Genomic DNA, 23,062 nt, shown 5'->3' on the forward strand with positions numbered 1-23,062 from the left:
AGGTGGGGTGCTACCATCTGCACTAGTGTGGTTTTATTTTTTTTCTCTCTTCATGTCACCCAGCATCAAGCTGTATATTCTTTTAGTAAGGGGTAAGCAATTATCCGACTGTCTATCATCTATCGCTCCACTCACTGATTCATATCTTGTTAATCATTTTTGGTGTAATAAGGGATTTTAACTGTTTGTCCTGGTTGACTGGTCTTGGTGTGTTGTAGTAAAAGTACATAGTGGTCCTTATAATTAGTGGCTTGTGATACTTTAAGGCATAGATCTAATTCTGAAGAGTTAATGGTAGTGAATTCCCTCAGTCTGAGGAACCCATAAAAAGCTAACTATATGGAGGCTTTTATAACTTGATTGGTATTGGATTTGAATGGTGAAGTGTTCAAGAGATCTGATGGTAACCTGAATAGGCTTCCGTCAATCGGTAATCTCTGAGGTGTTTGTGTACTGCATCTCTGAATTCTTTTTAATTTGATATGAAGATAAGAATGTTTGTTTGTTTGGATATAGTGAAAGCATGAGGTGCTGTAAACCTGTAAGATAAAGTTTAATTGTGTTATAAGATAGTTGCAACTTAAGGTGGCAAAAGGAAGTGAAGGTCACTAACGATTCCATGGAGAATGTCTACCACATGAAATTCCTTCATAAATCTGGTGAAAATATTGAAAGCTCTTTTGTATTACCGTCTCGTGTTGCCAGAGCGCATTGTGACAGTTCTCTGCCATGTGCCAAGAGTTGGATCAGTCCATGATGAGGTCTTGACAGTGAGGGGCAGGTGCTGCTATTGGTGAGGCATTAGGGTGTATTTTGAGGAATTCCTGAAAATGGAAGAGAGACAAATGGTCAGCTGATGTGTTATGAATACCGGTAACATGTGCACACAAGAGGTAAGAATTGATGAGTTGCTGCTAACCCAGTTAAACGTCTAATGAATCTCATGATAACGAGGGAAGGAGAACGGTCTGTGTTGTCAGAAAAACATTGCACCATGTGGCCAGACTAGATTGGCCCCCAGGCCCGGCTACGGCCACAATTGCATAGATTTCAAATAATGCTGAAGTCTGATTAAAGGTTTCCAGCGCCTTGGTTTTAGGAGGCCAACAGCCCCATAGCCATTTGTTGCTGCAAATAGCTGCAAAGCCAGTGGTAGCAGCTGCATCAGACCAGAGCATTGGAGAACTGTCGGCAGTTGGTGAGATAAGCATTTCGTTGCCGTAGGAATTTCTGCCACATCTGCAAATCTGCTGTGGCCTGGGGATCAAGATAAACCCTACTCTCCTTAGAGGGGAAACATGGCAATAAACAGAGAAGCTGTGAAATGAGTGATCTGCACTGAGGGATGATTCTCATTGCAAAATTTAACGATCCAAGCAATGACTGTAGTTCCTTACAAACCTAGTCGCAAGTAACCATTAATACATGCTAGGGTGTGATTTAATTTTATCCGTAGGTAGGTTGGACTACATAGCTACAGAGTCAAGTTGAATGCCAAAAAAATGGACTATAGCGTCGGGACCTTCTGTTTTTGGAAGGAGAAAACGGGACACCTAAACTCTCAAACAGTTGTATAGCATCCTGTAAACAATGTGGTGGGTTAGCATTACACTTAATGGTGAGGAAATCTAAATAGTGAAGGACAGATGAATATCTACACGACTTAAGCAGGAAACAGCACAAGGCATCAGCAAAAGTATTGAATGTTCGGGCTACTTTTGAGCCGAAGGTTAGTGTATTTAAAAAAAATAATACTGGTCTCTCCACTGAATCCCATGAAGATGCCAAAGAGAAAGGTGAATAGGGAGCAATTTAAAAGCATTAACAATGTCGGTCTTGCTTGGCCAGGCCCCAACCTCAGCTGATATGATGGCTTGAATGGCATTGGCTACCTTGGCATATTGTAGTGAGAATTCTTCAGAAGGGATTAAAGAATTCAAACTAGGGATGTTGGAGGAGTTGGGGGCGGAAAGATCTATAATCAGTCTTTTTTTTTTTTTTTTTTTGAGTTTCTGCCCATGACAACCCAATTGGATTTGTCCACCATGTAGAAAAAGGGGGTGAGAGAAAAGGATGACCTTAAATAAACCCTTAATGTAATTTGTGTTGTAAAAGTGCATCGACTGAATTGGGGTCTGGTAACCCGACCTGTTACCTCCGCTAATTCCCTTCCTTCAGCCGAACAGGAACCATGTAAAATGTAGAGAGACCCATTTCCCCCCCCCCCCCAGTAACTGGATGAGATACAGTTCTGGAGGTACAACAACACTTTATTTGCCACACTCTGCTTTTATGTAAAATGCCATGCAAGGGGCGTACACCACACAACAGTGTCCCCTCCCAGGGGTCACGTTGCAGAAATGGAACTACCGTTCCTTTGTCCCCTGTTCCCGCCACCCAACCACAGGGCTTTCCACTTCTGGTGACAGGGAATCTTCTTCCCAGGAGCCTCTTTCTAACCTGTTCATGCCACCCAAGTATAGGCTCCTCATCCCATGAGCCTCTGCAAATGGGAGTCACATTGCGAGAAAGCTTTCTGTCTTTTTGACTCCCAGTTACAGAAAACCTGCCTTCATTCGTGGAGTCCATGTGAAACCAGGCAAGGGATGCCTCTCCTTTCGGGCTATGAATGCTCATTAATTACTTCCATTGCGGTCTCACACCTATGTTGCGAGTCGATAATGTTCTTATTGATTGGCATGAACATTCCAATGGGTACCAGAGAGGTCCTCGTTCGGGAACTGAACAAGGTGAGACACCATCTGCGAATGCTCCCCCTGGTTGGCGTTTATCTATACGAATGGCAGCCACCCAGGGGCCGCATGCACCAATGGCTTCTCTGGCGGTTTGTGGTTTGACACCTTGTTGCGAAGTGTGAACGCTCTAATCGACGTTCTAAGTGGTTCATTGAGGTGTTCCCCGTTCGGGAGGCAAATGGATTCCCTTCATGGAAGCACTCCCGAACAGGAAGCAGGCACAGCACATACTAAAGAAGGGCAAAACCCATGAATAGCTGTAGTCCCGCCACAGGGGCATTAATAGCTAGTGATGTCCCGAACGGTTTGCTGGTGAATAGTTTCTGGCGAACATCGCATGTTCGCGTTCGCCATGGATGGCGAACATATGCGATGTTCGGTCCGCCCCCTATTCGTCATCATTGAGTAAACTTTGACCCTGTACCTCACAGTCAGCAGACACATTCCAGCCAACCAGCAGCAGTCCCGCCCTCCCAGACCCTGCCAGCTCCTAGACAGCATACAATTTAGATTAATTCTGAAGCTGCATTCTTTTTTTTTTATATATATATATATATATATATATGTATATATATATATTTTTTTTTTGTATTTTTTTTTGTGTTTGTTTATTATACATTATCCTCCATAGCCAGTAACCTGTGTTTATTATACATTATCCCCCATAGTCATTTATCGTTGGACCTAGGCAGCATGATGTCTTAGGCCGGCCCAGAGAGTGAGTGAGTGAGTGAGTGAATAATGTAAAATATATGTTCAGAAACATATTAGTAATATATGTAAATCGGGTTCATGCAAAGAGGGTGAAAAGGTATTAAAGAAAAACACACTTATTGCATCAAATTTACAAAGCCGAGCTTTTAAAAGCTTTCCTCATTTCTTTCTCGGGATGAGGAATATATCGGTTGTAGACTGAAGATTTCCATCTGCCCAATCTTTTAATAATATGCACTGGAGTGTCAGTGTTGAAGGAGACCGAAGCTGCCTCTATTCTAAATGAAAGACCCGAGACATGGATACAACCCAATCTTAGGAGTAGTGTTCTGATGTAGAAGATGAATTTAGCCGTAGTCAGAGGGATTCAGTGAGAGTAGTGGTGAAATGTGTGTGCATGACTGAGTGTGGGTAAGTAAGAGTCAAGTATTTTAACTGGGCACTAGTTCTAGGTGGGATAAAGTGTTATAGCGGATGGATGAGTAGTTTGGTTTGTTTTAGAGGTTTGTAGAGAAAGTATATAGTGATCATGATTTTTAGCGATATCCAATATTTTTAAGGTGGTCTCAAACAAACATAAAATGCTATATAAAATTTGTGGGAATATCGAATAGTCGTGTACAGTAAATCAGAGAGGGCTCAGAATATCGAACCATTGATCGGTATCCAACCTTGTGCAAATGGGGAGTTTGCGGTTGTGCAAATGGACTACACTACAATACACTACCTGATCGATACAACATCATACCTGATGTTTTAAAGCACGTTATTCCAAACAATTTAGGAATGTTAGGGGATTTATGCCCTTTATGGATTAAAATCAGACTCTGCATCAACTATGTCATTTTCCATGGGAGTTTTGCCATGGATCCCCCTCCGGCATGCCACAGTCCAGGTGTTAGTCCCCTGCCAGAAAGAGTCCCTGTGGGTTTTAAAATTTGCCTGCCTATTGAAGTCTATGGCGGTTCCCCCGTTCGCGAACATTTGCGGAAGTTCGCCGTTCGCGAACGGAAAATTTTATGTTCGCGACATCACTATTAATAGCCGATTGTAAATCCTTACATTCCACAATACCAGTAGGTAAGGCTAAAATGGCAGTGTGGAATCCATCAGAAAATCCCAAAATCAATAATTCCTCTAATTGTGGAGACGGGTTTGAAGCTAAAAGTTGAGACAACTTAACACTAACAGATGTAAAATACTGTTTGGAATGCAGTTTATTAGGGAACATTGATTTTGAATGTGCGCGGAAACATTGAGTACCATTATACAAAATGCACTGAACCTACAAGCACCCATATTAAAATTGTTCCATATTTGCGATTTCCCAAGAAAAACAATAGGTATGCCAAGCTTATCCTTCACAATTTTCTCTGTCATGGCTCGTAAACCAGGAGATTGTTGACCCAAAACAGAGGTGTCATTAGGACAAAGGTTTGTCGCGTGAGAGGTTGAGGACAATGCACAGGCTGGTGTCCAGCACAGTGCCTACAGAACAGCTCTTTATCCAATTTACTCCAGTTAGTGATGGTATTAATCTAGGACAGAGTTGCTGCTGCTTTGGCAGAAAATGACCTGTGATAATCATAAAAGGTATTTCCACCATATTTGTGCCCCAGCTCCACCTTCCTTCTGTGCGGCAAGTTAGTACATACTAAATCACAATAAAGCCCAAATGCCAGTAAGAATTCGGGAATAGTAAGTTTCTTACTAAGTCTTTCAGGACCACACATAATTTACCATAAGAGTAAGTCTTATTGTCCACAATATCCTGGGAAGCCAAATTCACGTCCTTGCCTTACAGGATATCTTTGCGGATATGACATGGAACCATATGGGCTGGTGTGATCATAAGAGTATCAACAGGTGTTATAGGGACTGCAACATTACCCTGTGGTATGGCAGATGGAGCAGCTAGAGTCGTAGCAGCTGACAAAGTCGGGTTCACTGCCAAATGACCAGACTCTAACCTCTCGAGTCTATCCCTAATTTGGCCCGTGGATGATAGGAATGAGTCATCATGGCTTGTAAATCAGCAGAGTTGTTGTTCCCGCTAGATCCTTCTCCCACGCCTGAGTTGTCAGTGTTAGTTTGCATTAATCTAAACAACTCGGTTTCCTGTCAGTTGCAGGGAAAGGAACACTCCTTCTCCTAAGTTCAGCTTGAATGCGTGGAATTATCCATGATCTAATTGATGATGGACTGACTGAATTACGTCTCCCAGATGGTGAACCAGACCTAGCTGGGGTGCTAGGGAGTGAAAGTTAATCTCTCCCTTACGGAACTTGCGACAATCTAAAATGAGAATTGAAAATTAGAATATCGTCACCTAGGGTACTGGCTGCTAATTAGTACCAAGTGGTTAAAATATTCACTACGGGGTGACAGGTAAGGCCCTACTAATGCCAAGTGGCTTGAGAGGCTCTATCCATGCATTGGACCAAGGGCCTATATGCCACGGCACGTTTTGGAGGGATGTTGGCCTCTCGGTGATGAATTAAGAGAAAAATTGGGAGTGAAAAGGCCAAATACCTCCGCGGAACCACTAGAATGAGGCATAGAAGGCCTTAGTGTCAGGTCCCCTGCCCCCGCGCTGCTTGCGGCGACCATGCTTACCTCATCACAGCGAGCGGCGTCATCTGGTCCCTTGCTCCAGACTGGCAGTGTGTGCTACACCCGGTCATGGGAACCCGGCACATAGTGATGACGTCAGTGTTTTGACTATCCCTATTTGCCTAACCTGACCATTCTAAGGATCGGTATTGCAATTCTCTCTACTCTGTCCTGTCTGCATGTTAGGGTTCCCTAGTGAACGTTACACTTAGAAGGCTAAATATGGAAACCTCTTTCCTAATAGCCAGTAATTCTTCTAGTCTAAAAGGACTGATAGATTTTGGGTAGTACCCATATAAGCCAATGGGTAAACATACCTGGATGAACCAAAAACGAAATCGTATGCAACAGGTTTGAAGGTTCAGTAGATAGTACACCTAAGGGTATTTGGAAGGGAGAATCATGTCTGAGTAAGAGAATGAGACCCTAATACAACAGTAACGTAATGTAGTGTGTTACCAATTGTTTTCTTGGTGACTATGGTCCCAGCTGCCTTGAGATCATTAACAAGATCCTCCTGTGTAGTTCTGAGCTGATTCCTCACCATTCTCACCCACTCAGCTTGATGTCTTGATGTAGAGTAGGTGGCTGATGGTAGCTCCACTCTTGAACCTGTAACCGTATCTACTAAGGGGGTTGGGGCCTATGCAGAACAGCATTGGGGATAGTGTATCACCTTGGTATATGCCAAATTTGATGTATACTTGAGTTATTGTCCTGGAATTGGCTTCTAGAGTTGTTTTCCACTTGCCAATCAAGTTCTCGGTAAAGGGTCTTGTATATATTTATATATATACATATGTGTGTGTTTAGCACAGAAGTGATTTTTAAAATACTTTAAAATAGGGTTCCAAGCGTTCCATGTCTAGATGCCAGCACACAAACATGTGTTTGGCATTGACTAAATGCTGGGACATGGCATCCAAAAGTTGCTGAGAGAAGAGGAGGAGCATGGCAAGGGTCAAGAGGAGGTATGACACTAGATGTGCGTGTTTATAACCACAGATAAATGTGCTGAAGATCCACAATAAATATAGATAATAAGAGTTTAACCCCTTAAGGACCAAACTTCTGGAATAAAAGGGAATCATGACATGTCACACATGTCATGTGTCCTTAAGGGGTTAAAGAGACAGCAAAACAGATAAAGGACTTTTGGAAGTATCGCCATTTTGCCTATAAATATTAGGGATGTGCATGGGAAAAATATTCGGTTCGGTTCGGCATTCTGAAATTCGGGACTTTGGGAACTTATGCACTACGGCACTTTGGAACTTCAGGACTTGGGGTAAGTGTAGGGTTAGGGTATGGTTAAGGGTAGGTTTAGGGTATGGTTAAGGGTAGGGTTAGGAGTACGATTAGGGTAGGGTTAGGAATAGGGTTAGGATTAACCTAACCCTACTCCAACCACTAACCCTACCCCAACCCTAACCCACCCTCTCATGTTTTGCCACTTTTCAGAAATCCGAAGCACTTCGGCAATTTGGTTTGGTTCAGCATTCCAAAATTTGGCACTTTGGAAATTCGGCACTCTGGCACTTCGGACATTCGGAAGTATCCAAATTTGCCTTTGGAACTAAACGAATTGCACATGTCTAATAAATATGCACCCAGCAAGTGACATTTGAGGAGGAACCCTAGACGTATACCTGTTGCATGTCAATGGCTTCAGGAGGAAGACATGAAAGGTGCTGAATATCTTGATGGCATGAGGAATTACTAGTTTGTAAGACACAGCATTTACTATTTGAAAACTCTTATAAGGACAAAAAATGAGATGCCAGCATAATGGTGGAAACTTGGAGTTTGACTTTATGGGTACTCAGCCAAACGAGTTGTCATTAATGGTAAATTTTTAAACTGTACAAAAGTGGTAAGTGGTGTCCCTCAGAGGTCTGTTTTTGGACCGCTTCTATTTAACATATATATAAATGATCTTGAAATAAGCATTGAAAGCCATGTTTTAGTGTTTGCAGAGGACACAAAACTTTGTAAAGTAATAAAATGTGAGCAGGATATTGCTTTGCTGCAGAGGGATTTAGATAGATTCGGGGACTGGGCACTAAAATGGCAGATAAAATTGAATGTAGAGAAATGCAAAGTTATGCACTTTGGGGTTAAAAATGCACAAGCAACTTACACCCAAACATGGTAGTGAATTAGAGATAGCCACAGACGGATTTGGGAATTGTTATAGACAACAAATTAGTTGCTAAGGCCAGTAAGGTTTTGTCATGTATAAATGGGGGCATAAATTCTCGGGTTGAAAATATAATTTTGCCTCTTTATAAATCGCTGGTAAGACCACAATCTGAATATGCTTGTTCTATGTACCTGTTCTAGAGAAAAGTGCTGAGAAGAGCTACAAAATTGATAAAAGGAATGGAGCATTTTAGATATGAAGAAAGGCTAAAACATTTAAATCTCTTTAGTTTTGGAAAAACAGCAATATACGCATACACACACACACAAGAACAAGAATATTTTTCCCTTAAGAGCCCTTCAAATATTTTCCCAAACACCGAAGTTAAGCTCACAGGTCTATAGTTTCCAGGCAAGGATTATGAACCCTTTTTAAATATAGCAACGAAATCTGCCTTCTTCCAATTCTCTGGTACAATACCTAAAACAAAACAATCTTGAAAGACTAAATACAGTGGTTTACTTATTTCCCCACTTAGCTCCTTAGTACTCATGGGTGAATACCATCAGGCCCCGGAGCTTTATTTATTACATATAGTCTATGGTTACTGTGACTTGATTATACGTGAATGAAAGCGGAATGGGATAAGGAGAAAAAAATTAATAAATTATATATATATATATATATATATATATAGATAGATATAGATATATCTTTGTATATGAGGTTCCACTAGTCTCCAGTAGTAGTATTCTAGGTATAGTCTTGTCTAACCATTGTTAGGGGGCGCAGGCCCAGGAGCATGTGCAGTTGCTCCTGTGATATAGGTGAAATAGGGTGTCCATGTTTGGGTACATTTCACAGAGCAACCCCATAGGGATGCTGGCAGTGATTCCATAGAATATATCTCCTCGACTTTTGCTATCCACTGCCAAATCAGGGACTTTGCTGCGGTTAGCAAACGGAGTGTCAGTGACTTTTTGTATTTTTGCAGTGGTAGGGGGATATGATGTAAGAGCATGGTCAGAGGTTGGAATGGTAGAGTGGTGTCTGTAATGTGTTGGATTTTGGTGTGTATCATCTTCCAAAAAGAACCGATCGTGGGGCATGACCACCAGATGTGAAGTCCGGTGCCCTTTTCCATTCCACAGCGCAAGCATTCTTTAGGTATTTATGCGTGCATGTGGTGCAGGGCATCTGGTGTCTTGTGCCAGTGCATCTGCAATTAGTAGCTCAGCTCTTGGAACTTTGAGCTGATGGAGCATTTGCGTGTGAGGGTGAAAATGTTGTCCCATTCTTGTGCCGTGAGCATTGTTCCCGTTTCCCTTTCCCATTTACTCTTGAATCTGAGGGGTATATCACCTGCGCTCAACTGGAGCATATGTATAAATTAGATATACCCAGTTTGATGTGTTTCCATGTAATACATAGCTGTTCAAAGTGTGTCAAGGTTCTGTGACACTGTCTCCTACCCTGGATGGATGTGTAGTAGGTATTCATTTGGTGGTAATGGAACAGGTCTAGAGGGGTGGGCTGTCTTTCCGGGAATAGTGCTGTTATGGGCTTAAGTTGGGTGGTTGTGCACCACTGGTGCATGTATACCCAGTCTGTTACTTGAATATGGCTAAGTCCCTCGTCCTCAGGCCCCTGGCCACATCCAGATTGTTTGTGATGGGGATAAGCGGGTTAGGCGATGTTGTCAGTTGTCTTTGGTATAGGAGGATGCACCATACTCTAATTGTAGCCTCTATCATCGTGTTATTGGTACGTAAGGTGCCAGCCAATTGGCTTCCCAGCTATAACATGGATGGGATTTTACCCTCAGCTTGTTGGATCGATCTCCTTATCTACACATTGCTTCTCAGAAGGGTGGGCATGCCAGTCTACAAATCTGTGCAAATGTGTAGCCTGGTAGTAGGTCACTATGGAAGGTAGGCCTGTTTAGGCTGCTTCAATAGGATTGGCCGTTAGTTCCATGCAAACATCGCTGATGTGATGAAGCTAAAAAATTATCTAGGGATTGTAATCGGTATGATCTGAAAACAGGTATAATATGTGCGGAATGACGTTGACTGCATTAATGCGAACAAACCAGAAGATATATTGGGGCGTCTAGCGTAGCATGTCTGTTTCTAGTGTGTTAAGTAAGGAAAGAAATTTAAGTTGGTACAGTTGGGAGAGGTCTTGTGATAACCAAATGCCTAAGTATCTAAGTAAGTTTACTTTCGCACCATGCGAAGGGGAAGTGTGAGTGGAGTTGGGGTTGAGCGAGAGATGTGCCTCCGATTTGTCTATATTAAGTTTCAGGTTGGATATCAATCTAAATCGCTTAAAGCCTACCAATAGTTTGGGGAGAAAAATTAATGGGTGTTCCAGAAAAAAGGGCATATCGCCTGCATAGGCAGCAACACAGTGTTTCCGTCTTCCCAAGGTGATCCCTGTAATACCACCATCCCGTCTGACCACCTCCGGGAACAGCTCTAGAGAAAGGGCAAGCAGGAGGACACAGGGCAGCCCTGGCTCATACCATTCTTGATTGGGAATGGGGGCGTGAGCACACCATTACCGCAGATGTGGGCCATGGGTGGTATATAGGGATTGTATCCATGAGAGCATATACGGGCGGGAGTGTGGACGTAAGGTAACGCCTGTCTACTCGGTCAAATGCTTTTTCAGAGTCGGTGGAGAGAAGCACCACTTCTCTCTTGGTTGACCGGGCAGCATGGATGATGTTGTGACGAAGTGCCCTTCGCCACTTTGTCCTGGAGAGGCCTGCTTGCCTGCCTCCTCCCCTGCGACTATGGTCCTGGACTATAGTGCACTGCAAACCCTGTATTCAGGCATATGGACTTGTATTAGACTGTCTTTTTCCCTTTATCTATGCTGTAGGTTTGGACTGCTAATATAACCTAACAGCCAGGGGATTTAGGCGAATATATTACATGAGAATGCCATTACTGGAGAATACAGCCGTTCGTATGATTTCATGCGAATTCTTTGTGCTCTGAATAGGTGGCCGCCATTTCGGGACTTTTCCACGTGTTCGCGGCCATCTTGCGTGCGAACAGCGGTGTTTGCCTGTGAACGCATGGAACTGAAATCGGAAGCACAAACAGGCGAATACCGCTAAGACCTCCAGACATCCAGAAATACGCACGGAAACTACCGAACGACCGGCCGTTCGGTAGTTATACTTAACTTAGTATGGGGATTCTAGCGACCACAAAGATGCGAATGGATGGCAAGAATTTCGTCTATTTTACCGTGCGAACGGAGACCGACCGCAAGGCCAAAACTCATGGAACTATTTTCGGCTAGTTGGTCTGTGCGGTCGGTCAAAACTTTGCAGCCCTGTATCTCCCGAACCATCCATCCGAATGGGCTGATTTTTGGACAGACTGTTCCCCTGAACAAGGGCTATTTGGGGATACCAGATTTAAAGCTGTACCCCCTGTTTTTGGGGTACATCCAGAACTTGGGTAAAATAATGTATGTTTTAATTAGGTTATGTGTTTATCTGAGGGGAGGAGACGTGGGGGTGTTACCATGCATGTGATTGGTCAATTTCATCCTCCCCCTGGGAGTGTCCTGTATGTACCTGATCCTAATAAAAAGCAGGCTGGGTGTTCCAGTCCTCAGACCTCTTCTGACCCTCAATACGTAGCCGTGTCTCGTTATTGGAGGGAACTGCTATATCACACTGGGGATTGCTATGCTCTGCATATTCCCCTGAGCTCTTAATCACTTAGCTCTTTTAAGAGCTTGTTCCAGATACGCTCTCCTGGAGGAGAGGTCTTCCCCACACGGTCCTGGAGGACAGAAGCCGATCCAGGGTGGAAGGAAGACGGCGCGGCTCCAGTTAAGCTACGGCGGTTGTGGAGTCTGCGGTGGTTGTGGTGTCGTCTGCAGTGCTTGGAGTCCTCTGAGAGCGCTAGGAGCATCCATCAACGGAGGGTACTCGGTCGGGGTACACGGAGCTCCGTTACAGTGGTGGCAGCGGTGGGATGGCGTCCTAGTGCGAGGAGAAGCAGCTCAGAGACACTGGTAACGTTTGGAGTTACAATTAAGGGCAACGCTAGCCATTGGGCAGCGCCCCTGGCTACAACAGGATGGCTTCCCTAGGGCGAGGAACAGCATCCTGGGAACACCCAGCAAAACTGGACTATTGGTATAGTCACGTACAGTTTGACGCTATGCTGAAGCGGCGGTTGGATATCTACGGGTCCCTTCTAACCGAGGAAATGGTACCAAGAATAAGGAGAGAACTGGCGGAGTATCTGCAGATGGAAGCAGAATATCGGGCATTGAGGGCAAAGTATTCCGTCCCTGCGCCCCAACAACAGCGTGAGTTACAGGGGGCCGAAGGGGCCGTCCTTCCCCCCCAGCAGCCGTGTGTCCTACAGAGAGCAGAGACAGTTGGTCCCTCTCTACAGCAACAGGACCATGGTAAGGGAGCGGAGACAGGCGGTCTCCCTCTCCAGCGGCAGTGTGTACCCCAGGGGGCCGAAGGTGCCGTCCTTTCCCCCCAGCAGCAGTGTGTCCTACAGAGAGCAGAGACAGTTGGTCCCTCTCTACAGCAACAGGACCATGGTAAGGGAGCGGAGACAGGCGGTCTCCCTCTCCAGCGGCAGTGTGTACCCCAGGGGGCCGAAGGTGCCGTCCTTTCCCCCCAGCAGCAGTGTGTCCTACAGAGAGCAGAGACAGTTGGTCCCTCTCTACAGCAACAGGACCATGGTAAGGGAGTGGAGACAGGCGGTCTCCCTCTCCAGCGGCAGCCTGTGTTTCCAGGAAAGGAGCACAGCACCCCCTCTCTCCAGCGGCAGCTTCCCCCAACAAGGGGAGACACCAACCCTCCAGACGGCGCAGATGGGACCGTGGTCTCTGTGCCTGACCTACAGGGATGCTGGACAGCCTTTCCAGATCCCCAACTACCCTCACCGGGACACCCAGAGGAGGGGGTAAGTACAAATTCCCCTCCCCAGCTAACTCCTAGCGTAGCACCAGGGTTAACGGAGGCGATGCGAACCCCTCCTGACGTCCATGTTCCCTTGACTACTGAGCCGGACTATGGTCTCAGTACCCCAGCGGAAGAGCTGGCAGCTGGACAGAGCGCAGTCGGCCTCTGCCCTACCTTTGTCCCTGATCCAGAGCCTGATGTCCTGCAGGCTACCCCAGCAGAAGAGCTGGCATCTGGGCAGAGTGCAGTTGGCCTCTGCCCTTCAAGTACCCTCGGCATGTGGCCTCATTACCACAGCCAAATACCCAGGTGCAGTAACTGTGTGTTGTGGGTAGGCTGTTCCTGTACTTTGATGTTGTGGGGGGGCCACTCGGACATCTGTTTATTGTGGGTTGGTGGATCGACTAACGGAGGCACTGACCGACAGAAGGTCAGGTGCCTGGTTAGTCTTCCCCCCAAAGGGGAGATGTGTGACGAAGTGCCCTTCGCCACTTTGTCCTGGAGAGGCCTGCTTGCCTGCCTCCTCCCCTGCGACTATGGTCCTGGACTATAGTGCACTGCAAACCCTGTATTCAGGCATATGGACTTGTATTAGACTGTCTTTTTCCCTTTATCTATGCTGTAGGTTTGGACTGCTAATATAACCTAACAGCCAGGGGATTTAGGCGAATATATTACATGAGAATGCCATTACTGGAGAATACAGCCGTTCGTATGATTTCATGCGAATTCTTTGTGCTCTGAATAGGTGGCCGCCATTTCGGGACTTTTCCACGTGTTCGCGGCCATCTTGCGTGCGAACAGCGGTGTTTGCCTGTGAACGCATGGAACTGAAATCGGAAGCACAAACAGGCGAATACCGCTAAGACCTCCAGACATCCAGAAATACGCACGGAAACTACCGAACGACCGGCCGTTCGGTAGTTATACTTAACTTAGTATGGGGATTCTAGCGACCACAAAGATGCGAATGGATGGCAAGAATTTCGTCTATTTTACCGTGCGAACGGAGACCGACCGCAAGGCCAAAACTCATGGAACTATTTTCGGCTAGTTGGTCTGTGCGGTCGGTCAAAACTTTGCAGCCCTGTATCTCCCGAACCATCCATCCGAATGGGCTGATTTTTGGACAGACTGTTCCCCTGAACAAGGGCTATTTGGGGATACCAGATTTAAAGCTGTACCCCCTGTTTTTGGGGTACATCCAGAACTTGGGTAAAATAATGTATGTTTTAATTAGGTTATGTGTTTATCTGAGGGGAGGAGACGTGGGGGTGTTACCATGCATGTGATTGGTCAATTTCATCCTCCCCCTGGGAGTGTCCTGTATGTACCTGATCCTAATAAAAAGCAGGCTGGGTGTTCCAGTCCTCAGACCTCTTCTGACCCTCAATACGTAGCCGTGTCTCGTTATTGGAGGGAACTGCTATATCACACTGGGGATTGCTATGCTCTGCATATTCCCCTGAGCTCTTAATCACTTAGCTCTTTTAAGAGCTTGTTCCAGATACGCTCTCCTGGAGGAGAGGTCTTCCCCACACGGTCCTGGAGGACAGAAGCCGATCCAGGGTGGAAGGAAGACGGCGCGGCTCCAGTTAAGCTACGGCGGTTGTGGAGTCTGCGGTGGTTGTGGTGTCGTCTGCAGTGCTTGGAGTCCTCTGAGAGCGCTAGGAGCATCCATCAACGGAGGGTACTCGGTCGGGGTACACGGAGCTCCGTTACAGTGGTGGCAGCGGTGGGATGGCGTCCTAGTGCGAGGAGAAGCAGCTCAGAGACACTGGTAACGTTTGGAGTTACAATTAAGGGCAACGCTAGCCATTGGGCAGCGCCCCTGGCTACAACAGGATGGCTTCCCTAGGGCGAGGAACAGCATCCTGGGAACACCCAGCAAAACTGGACTATTGGTATAGTCACGTACAGTTTGACGCTATGCTGAAGCGGCGGTTGGATATCTACGGGTCCCTTCTAACCGAGGAAATGGTACCAAGAATAAGGAGAGAACTGGCGGAGTATCTGCAGATGGAAGCAGAATATCGGGCATTGAGGGCAAAGTATTCCGTCCCTGCGCCCCAACAACAGCGTGAGTTACAGGGGGCCGAAGGGGCCGTCCTTCCCCCCCAGCAGCCGTGTGTCCTACAGAGAGCAGAGACAGTTGGTCCCTCTCTACAGCAACAGGACCATGGTAAGGGAGCGGAGACAGGCGGTCTCCCTCTCCAGCGGCAGTGTGTACCCCAGGGGGCCGAAGGTGCCGTCCTTTCCCCCCAGCAGCAGTGTGTCCTACAGAGAGCAGAGACAGTTGGTCCCTCTCTACAGCAACAGGACCATGGTAAGGGAGCGGAGACAGGCGGTCTCCCTCTCCAGCGGCAGTGTGTACCCCAGGGGGCCGAAGGTGCCGTCCTTTCCCCCCAGCAGCAGTGTGTCCTACAGAGAGCAGAGACAGTTGGTCCCTCTCTACAGCAACAGGACCATGGTAAGGGAGTGGAGACAGGCGGTCTCCCTCTCCAGCGGCAGCCTGTGTTTCCAGGAAAGGAGCACAGCACCCCCTCTCTCCAGCGGCAGCTTCCCCCAACAAGGGGAGACACCAACCCTCCAGACGGCGCAGATGGGACCGTGGTCTCTGTGCCTGACCTACAGGGATGCTGGACAGCCTTTCCAGATCCCCAACTACCCTCACCGGGACACCCAGAGGAGGGGGTAAGTACAAATTCCCCTCCCCAGCTAACTCCTAGCGTAGCACCAGGGTTAACGGAGGCGATGCGAACCCCTCCTGACGTCCATGTTCCCTTGACTACTGAGCCGGACTATGGTCTCAGTACCCCAGCGGAAGAGCTGGCAGCTGGACAGAGCGCAGTCGGCCTCTGCCCTACCTTTGTCCCTGATCCAGAGCCTGATGTCCTGCAGGCTACCCCAGCAGAAGAGCTGGCATCTGGGCAGAGTGCAGTTGGCCTCTGCCCTTCAAGTACCCTCGGCATGTGGCCTCATTACCACAGCCAAATACCCAGGTGCAGTAACTGTGTGTTGTGGGTAGGCTGTTCCTGTACTTTGATGTTGTGGGGGGGCCACTCGGACATCTGTTTATTGTGGGTTGGTGGATCGACTAACGGAGGCACTGACCGACAGAAGGTCAGGTGCCTGGTTAGTCTTCCCCCCAAAGGGGAGATGTGTGACGAAGTGCCCTTCGCCACTTTGTCCTGGAGAGGCCTGCTTGCCTGCCTCCTCCCCTGCGACTATGGTCCTGGACTATAGTGCACTGCAAACCCTGTATTCAGGCATATGGACTTGTATTAGACTGTCTTTTTCCCTTTATCTATGCTGTAGGTTTGGACTGCTAATATAACCTAACAGCCAGGGGATTTAGGCGAATATATTACATGAGAATGCCATTACTGGAGAATACAGCCGTTCGTATGATTTCATGCGAATTCTTTGTGCTCTGAATAGGTGGCCGCCATTTCGGGACTTTTCCACGTGTTCGCGGCCATCTTGCGTGCGAACAGCGGTGTTTGCCTGTGAACGCATGGAACTGAAATCGGAAGCACAAACAGGCGAATACCGCTAAGACCTCCAGACATCCAGAAATACGCACGGAAACTACCGAACGACCGGCCGTTCGGTAGTTATACTTAACTTAGTATGGGGATTCTAGCGACCACAAAGATGCGAATGGATGGCAAGAATTTCGTCTATTTTACCGTGCGAACGGAGACCGACCGCAAGGCCAAAACTCATGGAACTATTTTCGGCTAGTTGGTCTGTGCGGTCGGTCAAAACTTTGCAGCCCTGTATCTCCCGAACCATCCATCCGAATGGGCTGATTTTTGGACAGACTGTTCCCCTGAACAAGGGCTATTTGGGGATACCAGATTTAAAGCTGTACCCCCTGTTTTTGGGGTACATCCAGAACTTGGGTAAAATAATGTATGTTTTAATTAGGTTATGTGTTTATCTGAGGGGAGGAGACGTGGGGGTGTTACCATGCATGTGATTGGTCAATTTCATCCTCCCCCTGGGAGTGTCCTGTATGTACCTGATCCTAATAAAAAGCAGGCTGGGTGTTCCAGTCCTCAGACCTCTTCTGACCCTCAATACGTAGCCGTGTCTCGTTATTGGAGGGAACTGCTATATCACACTGGGGATTGCTATGCTCTGCATATTCCCCTGAGCTCTTAATCACTTAGCTCTTTTAAGAGCTTGTTCCAGATACGCTCTCCTGGAGGAGAGGTCTTCCCCACACGGTCCTGGAGGACAGAAGCCGATCCAGGGTGGAAGGAAGACGGCGCGGCTCCAGTTAAGCTACGGCGGTTGTGGAGTCTGCGGTGGTTGTGGTGTCGTCTGCAGTGCTTGGAGTCCTCTGAGAGCGCTAGGAGCATCCATCAACGGAGGGTACTCGGTCGGGGTACACGGAGCTCCGTTACAGATGTTAAGGGCTCTAATCGTGCTGTCCTGTCCCTCCCTACCTGGGATAAATCCCACCGGGTCGGAGTGGATCAGACCTGAGAGGAGTCTCGAGAGTCACAAAGACCCAACAAACTGTGCCACCTACGAACCTATTCCGTTCCTGAATGTGGATTTAAATCTGTTCGCAAAAGCCTTTGCTCTTTGTTGAGCTCATTTGCATACATCTACCCAGAATCCCTTGCAGTAGTGAGAGCACTGTTAAAGTAAGATTTCTATGGGAAAAAGAAGTCTTATGGCTTTACTGGTGTATTTGTGTTTAGCAATGTATTAACTATCCACTTACTTCAGGTGGAAGGGGTTTTCATCCACACTTTTTTCCCCACCACAACTCGATCTATATCTATCTATAGTTCCCACATACTAGGACTGATAAAAGAGCTAGAGATGATTTAGAAAGAGAAGGCAGTAGTAGTCCCAGTTGTGATGTGAGCACTCGGGGCTGTGAACCCCAAGTTGGGAGAGTGACTTTAACAGATTCCCACTAGGACATCTAAGATTACTGCAGTGCAGTTCTAGGAATGGCCTGATTAAGAGCCCATTGAGCCTGGTGCTGACAATTCTGATGGGCCTAATTACAGAATCTTAATGACAGAAAACACTAAAACAGTTATATTTCCCAAGCGTCATATATCTGGTGGAGGTAGTGCTGGATGGAAACTCACAGGATATAGCTATCAGAAAACACATACCATATGCTAATCTCTCGCTTTCATCTTTCAAGTAAATACCCCCTAACAGCAGTGTATAGTGAAGCATGATTTCAGAGGGCGGGATAAAAGGATGGGCCACTGATGTGAATCATGTAACTAAAACTGCCCAAAGGGACAAACATACTCAAAAAGGGGGCGTGTCTGCACGAAGAATTAGATGGTCAGCCTGGCATGAATGCACATCAGGCTGCCTGACAATCAAGCAAGATGACCAACCAAAGGCATACTATGCAGACAGCACCCTGAGCTTGGCATAAATGCATCTAATGATGCGCTGGCTCTAAGATTTCTAAGGACTGTCCCCTAGCACTCGCTGTTGCACTCTTCTCCTAACCTTCACTAGCAGGCAGAAGCTCCTGTTACACAGTCTGGGATAGAGAAAACGTGTATGTAGTGAGTGTAGAAGAAAGGGAACATGCCACAGTGTTAGATAGACTGAAGCAGTAAGAGCATTTGCATAGTGCGCAAAGTCAGCTTTACTTTAACTAGTTTCATTGTCAGTCAGTCCACACCAGCGCTGCGGAATATGTTGGTGCTACATAAATGCCAAAAATAACAATAATAATAATGTTGCAGGTTGAGAGTGTCGTCCAAATTAGACCAAGTAGATTCTGGATTTGAGTCTTTGAGATGCAGGTTTGTTGCTTGTTTGAGTTAGGCAGGGCCGTCTATAATGCGGGGCAAATAGGGCAGTTGCCCCGTTGTATGCAAAGAAAATATTTATCTGCCCCATGGGCCCACTGGTGCTGCAGCTGCACCAGGGGCCCACACACTAAGGCAGCCCATTGGGTGGCCCATGCAGTTAGGGCTGCCCGGTGGGCATTTCTTAGCAGGGGCCCGGTCGGGCCCTGTGGCCCTTTAACAGGGCCCCCTTGCTTTACGGCAGCCGTCTGGGAGGAAGTGACTGCCGTGAGTACGAGGCCGCAGGTCCAATATCCGCATACGCGGACTCCCAGAACCGCCTGCAGAGGAAGACGTGGAGGCCCCGCTGAAGGCCCTCTTCCGAGACATACTTGGGATGTTCATGCCACGAGATGTAATATGCTGTCTGCACCACTACAAGCACAAAGAACTGATAATGGTGAAAGCACGCTAGAGACAGCTCTGGAGATTCCGCGGAGCGGAGGTAGCATTATATCAAGACCTGTCACCACTCACGCTGGAGGCCCGCTGGGTCCTGCGACCTGTCACTGCACTCCTAAGAGACCGGGACATCCCGTAAAAGTGGGGATTCCCCTTCGCCCTCCATGCGAGACACCAGAATGACTGGGTCCCCCTGCGCTGGCCAGAAGAAGTTCCAGGATTTTTGCAAAGATGGATATCATGGACTGGATTCTTGGGCCACTAGAGCAAAGACCAGGGCCCCAAATGCCCAGCCCATGGTAACCTTAAGTGGCTGGTTGGGATGCGGCATGTGTGGGGCGGGACGTGGGATGGGAATGTTAGCATTTAAGCAGACTCTGAATTTGTGGACAATGTTAGTGAAGCCTGAAGGAGGCATAAGGGTTGATAACTAAGGTGACCTGAATCGTGAGGGAGACTGGGAAACACATTGACGTGACAGACAGCACGGAGACACACCAGGCGGGGAGACAGGGGGGCGGGAATGCTGGAGAGACGTGCAAGGGAGGGGACCGAGGGAAAGATAATGGCGACAACTGACTGGGCACCCAAGAAAGACACGGTAATCCGAATCTGTATGACACACACCAGTCACACCATGAACCCACCCAGACCCCCAGATGCGAGCACCCGGGCAGTGCGACTATACCACACCAACATCAAATATGACCCAACCCCAGTACCACAGGTGACGTAAGAGTGAATCAACGCTACCAACCCACAACCTCACTACGGTCCCAACAAAACCAGGCAGGACTAGCAACGGGAAGTATATGGGACAACACGACGACTGACCCAAACGCGCACTGTTAGGGGACACGCCCCGCCCCCAGCTGCGCAGCCAGAGACAGGACGAGACTGGAAATAACCTGCGATGATGGAGACACCCACGAATAGCTAAGCACATCAACCACCCCCATGGGACCATTATCCGCATTATGATAGACAATCTATACTGTACTGTACTGTACCCGCACGATCTGATATTAGAAGCAACTTAGTGTAAACCATCCGCCCAGATATATGTGGGACTGACAACTCACGGAGGCTGACATATATAACCCAAACTTGACCTCAAATACACTCTATCACCACTTCAGTGGCCGACAAACTTGACCGGCGGGCCATGGCTCCATACCGACCCTGTGTATGCTAAGACTACTGGGGGGGGGAACACTGCCATTGCTGCCCTAGTATCATCTAGGTGGCAGTTTGGCTTTTGCCCCTACCCCTACCCCGCGATATCTTACAAACCCGCTATAGCTTACAGCTTCACTTCTGTCCCCAAGAAGGCTCCCCTGGACACCAGACATCTAGGCTAAGAGACACACGGCCGCCGGGTGACACCACAGAACCCTCTGGTTTTCCCTAATTAAACCCCCTTACCGACCCACCCTACCACAGATATAGCAGTCCAGACGCAGCTGACGGAACACCTGATTCAATACTTTGGCGAGAACAACACGGAGGGAATGTCGGCAGTTACACTGTGGGAAGCTCACAAGAGTGTCCTCACGGGACACTTTATCAGAATCGCATCACGCAAAAAAAGAGAAAACAGACAAAAAAAATCAAAGACCTCACCACCCAGATAACGAGTCTAGAGACCCTCCATAAACGAACCCAGCTGGAAGCCCAATACCGAGAACTTCTAGCGACATGCCGCCAGCTCACGGAACTCATAGATAGCAAACATCACAGAGTGCTACAGAGCTCCAAAGCCTACTACTACATCCATACCAATAAAGGTGGGAGGCTCCTGGCCCGAATGATCCGAGGTCAACAAGCTAGAGCACAAGTACACGCACTACAAACATCGAAGGGCGACCTAATGCAATATCCAGAAGAATTAGCAGAAGAGTTCCGAATGTACTATGAGAAACTGTATAACATACACACCGAACGAGCAGAGAATCACCAGGACATGATGACCAGGGCCATAGAACAATACCTACAAGGATTCAGGACCGACACACTCACACCAGAAGAAGCAGGCATGCTAGACACCCCGATCTCTGAAGATAAAGTCCGAGCAGCAATCAAGGTGACGAAAAAGGGCAAAGCACCCGGCCCAGATCTTTTTTCAGCAGGGTACTACAAGAAATTCAGTGACATCTTAACCCCACGGCTCACTGCCGCCCTAAACCAGCTGCAGAAGGAAGACATGCTCCACCCAGAGACCATAGCAGCTACCATCACAGTAATACCCAAACCGGGTAAAAACCCAGAAATTTTTGGAAATCATCGCCCCATCTCCCTTCTTAACACCGACGTGAAGCTCTTTTCTAAGATCACAGTGACCAGGCTACATACATAGATACCCAGACTGATCCACCCAGACCAGACAGGCTTCATACCAGGCCGCAAAGCCAGGGACTGCACCCTGAGGGCATTCACCATTCAGCGTCTCGCAAAAAGGGAGCGCAAGAATCTACTTATGCTTTCCACAGACGCAGAAAAAGCGTTCGACCGTGTGAAATGGCGATTCATGATGGCAACACTCGCCAGAGTGGGACTGGGGAGAGGAATGCTCACATGGATTGAAAAATTATACAATAACCCGAACACACGGGTCCGCGTAAACGGGGCACCTATGGACAGGTTCGCCATTAGCAACGGCACCAGACAGAGATGCCCACTGTCTTAGCCAGGATTCGACAAACACCTGCAGTCCAGGGGTTCCAATATACAGAAAAGGAACATAAGGCACATGCTCTTTTTCGTGATAACCCCTTGCACTCCCTGCCTGCATTATTGGAGGAGTTCAATACTTATGGCCAAATCTCGGGGCTCAAATTAAAACAGACGAAGTGCGAAATCCTACACATCATGACCCTGATGGCGTAACAGGACCGAATCAAACACATTTTTCCCTTCCAATGTTGCAGCGACCAGATGAAGTACCTGGGAATCTTGATCCCCCACGACCCTAAAGACATATACGCCCGAAACTATACCCCACTCCTTAACCAAATTCTAGCAGACCTTAAACTATGGAACCACGAGGGGGCGGGGCTTGGACGCCATCCTGGAAGGTCGCAGGAAGATTGAGCTCCTGACAAAATTCAACTTAAAAGTGTTTTCAAAGGGGGACAATACCCCAACACAGACAATCTGCATAAGACTAACCTTATCCCGCATCACTGGAGTGACCTAGCAGTGGACTATAAACCCACCATTGTTACAACCGGCAGCTGCGGCCTACAACCTAAAGCGGCCTGGTGTTGCCCTGGCGGGAGAAGAGGCCGATCTCCACGTCCGGGGTGACACAGGCTTTTACCCTGGTGGATAGTCTGAGCCTCGTACTCCCCCCTCTGGGCCGGCGGGGGTTATCGCGGCCCTCAACAAGCGGGTACTTACCTCTAGAACGCTCCTGAGCGACACCAGTGAAAGCAGCCTACACGCGGTCCCCCAAAATGGCCGACGGCAATACTACACAAACCTGCCAGCAACTCTGCGACTGAGAAGCAGACTTCCAGCAGAGATTCAACACTATGTGCCAGCAGTATTGGAGCGAATGGGAGAATCGGCGAAAGCAACCTACACTGCCTGCACCCATGGCGCAACCTTTGGAAAAACCTCCGGCCCG

This window comes from Pelobates fuscus, chromosome 2 (genome assembly GCF_036172605.1).
Source record: "Pelobates fuscus isolate aPelFus1 chromosome 2, aPelFus1.pri, whole genome shotgun sequence".
Lineage (NCBI taxonomy): Eukaryota > Metazoa > Chordata > Amphibia > Anura > Pelobatidae > Pelobates > Pelobates fuscus.